Raw genomic sequence first — 2,661 nt, forward strand, 5'->3', positions numbered from 1 at the left:
TTCTTTCCACTAATTACTCCTGGGGCCCACAAGCTTTCTTCGTATGATAAGAAAAAAAAGCATAGCCACACTTTCTTCTCAATGTTTGACTATGCATATAAATATATAATAAAATAAGTGTGCACCCTTTTTCTATCTTGAAGTGGCAGAAGGCTTTTGCCCTTTTATTTCTTTTATTCGGCTGAAGAAAGCCCCGTACAGTAAACAGGAGTCCACTAGGTCAACTCGGTCAAACGTAATCAATCTTCGATATTCACGAGATTTTCTTTTTCCTTAACAAACCGATTTATATCCATAAAAGATTTAAATTTGAGACATAAATTTAACAATTCCCCACCTTAGCTTAATGTTTATAACCAAGTCAATAATGTTTATTGTCCATGTTAACTTTCCCATCGCCCCAATAGAGCGATCATTCTCTACAGACGTCATTAGTGCTCCAACAAAACTTGAGTTTCACCAAAAGAACAAGCTTAGTCATCATATCCGCAAAGTTCTCCGTTGTCGCTATATTTTTCACAACAACTGTTGACACCTAAATTTTGATTTTTAGAAAATTATTCGTTATTTCATAAAATGAGAACTAGTCATAGTTTTCACCAAATATAAATTTCTCGGGCATTGCATATTTATTTTCTATCAATCATGCATATCATTGCATTTAGGCCAGAAATGGAGCAATTGAGCTTAATTTGAACAAGTGATTGTTAGTCTAAGAATTTCAACTAGGACATGAAGTTGCGTGTGCCGAATTCAAATGTGGGTCTGGACTTATCCTTAAACTCAATTCAATCCGTTTTTGATGATTTAATTATATGAGGCCTTTAATTAATTAAAGCCCATTTTGAGCTTGGAATTGCGCAATTAAGGCCGCAAGAGACTAAACCTCGGCCAGCCCATCTCATTATCCTTGTGGACCGAATATTGAAGTGTTTTAATGGATTATGACTCTTTATGATCAGAATTTTTAAATCCAACAATTAGTAATGAATTCTACCTTGATTAAAATTAGGGTCGCTTATTGCCTATAAATAGAGCTTTATGGCTTAGGGTTGGAGGAGGCCATTCCATTGAATACACGGCTAAAAAAACAAACGAGAATAAAGAGGTGAGATTGAGAAAAAGGGAGGTTCACGTGTGGATGTCTTCTATCTCCAATAATTCTGTCCACTCAACAAGAGCACCAAGATCGAAACAATCCAGCGAGCTTGGTTTGATGTGAAGTCCTCCAGATTCCACGAAGCAACTGGAGTTCGGCCACGTTGGAGTAGGCAAAATTGATATTCAGAAGACCCGCAAGAAAAGAGAATGTGAAGGTTGAAGTGCTCTGGAGGACCAAAGATGAGACCATCTCACGCAAAAAGAGGAAAGACATGGTTGTGTTCTTAATCTTTCTCTTCACAATTCTTGCTCACCCAATTTACAGAGACAACAAGAGAGGCCACTTTAATTGAATATATGGCAGAAGTTCGAAGGCCATGCAAAATTGAGATACGGCCACGGTGGGGTGAGGGAAGGCGTTGGCAAGAGGAAAGACATGGATGTGTTCTTGATCTTCTTCTTCACGTTTTTTTTTTTTTTTGGCTCATCCAATTTGCAAGTCCCGATCAGAAGGAGACTTTCGCTAAAGATTGAGAGGAGAAGTTGACTCTTTCCATCAGATTTCTTTTTGAGAAACACATACGGACAAAAAAAAGGGGTGTTTCTTTCACCAAACTATTACAATCTCCCTATTCTTCTTGTTTCTATTATTTCTTTTGTAGGTGATCTTGTAGGTCCAGTGGCACGTCTACGAGCTTCCTGATCTTACATTCGTGGCAAGAGATGGAAAAGGGCACACTTTTGGGTCAAAGCTAAGTCCAAGCGGCATCCTTTTGTTTCCTTGTAAGACCATAGTCAAAGATAGCAATTAGAGTTTGGGCTGATCAAGTCTGAATTTTGGTTTTATCTCCTTTTGGGTTTTGTCTTGATCTAACAATGTTCTGTGAGTTTTGTTTAGTGCAAGCAAAAAATATAGTAACTTTCCCAGGGAAAGCTTGTACGTTGATGGCTATGGATCTGGGAAGAACGAGTAGCCAATATCGTGTTACTTCACTGCGAACCCCTCGTTAGAAGCCAAGAAGCTCTCCGCCAACCACCGGATTATCGTCGTCTCCTTGTTCATGATCCACGAGCCATACTCATCGGCGTCCTCACGTAGCTCAGCCCCACGACTGAGACTCCAGCTCTACTATAGCCCGGTGTCCTCATCCGCATCAACCATCGACGAAGTTTGAAGCCGAGATCACCTTTAACCAGCTGAAACCATCGCTGTCCAGCAGCTTTGCAGCCACTGTTCAGCCATATTCGAGGTCAATTTAGCTTCATTTTTGCTTGGAATTCAACGTCTAACTTGCTGGCTGTTTGTTTTAAGATCCCTCGCTGTTTAGAGCTCGAAATTGGCTCAAAAGGGGGCTGTTTTGGGTGGTTTTCATCAAGTGCACTTGTGCTGGAAATTTGGCAATGAAAAGATAAAATTCTTTGACTTTTGATTGCAGTTCATGCTCGTTTTACTTGAAAAACTTGCATATATGTTCTAATGATTTGATGAACATATTTGATTTGCAATTAAAAGTAAAAAGTCAAACCTTTCTTGCTATTTTTTGTGCTAGAACCGAAAGT

Source organism: Rhodamnia argentea, chromosome 3, assembly GCF_020921035.1.
Source record: "Rhodamnia argentea isolate NSW1041297 chromosome 3, ASM2092103v1, whole genome shotgun sequence".
NCBI classification, from domain to species: Eukaryota; Viridiplantae; Streptophyta; class Magnoliopsida; order Myrtales; family Myrtaceae; genus Rhodamnia; species Rhodamnia argentea.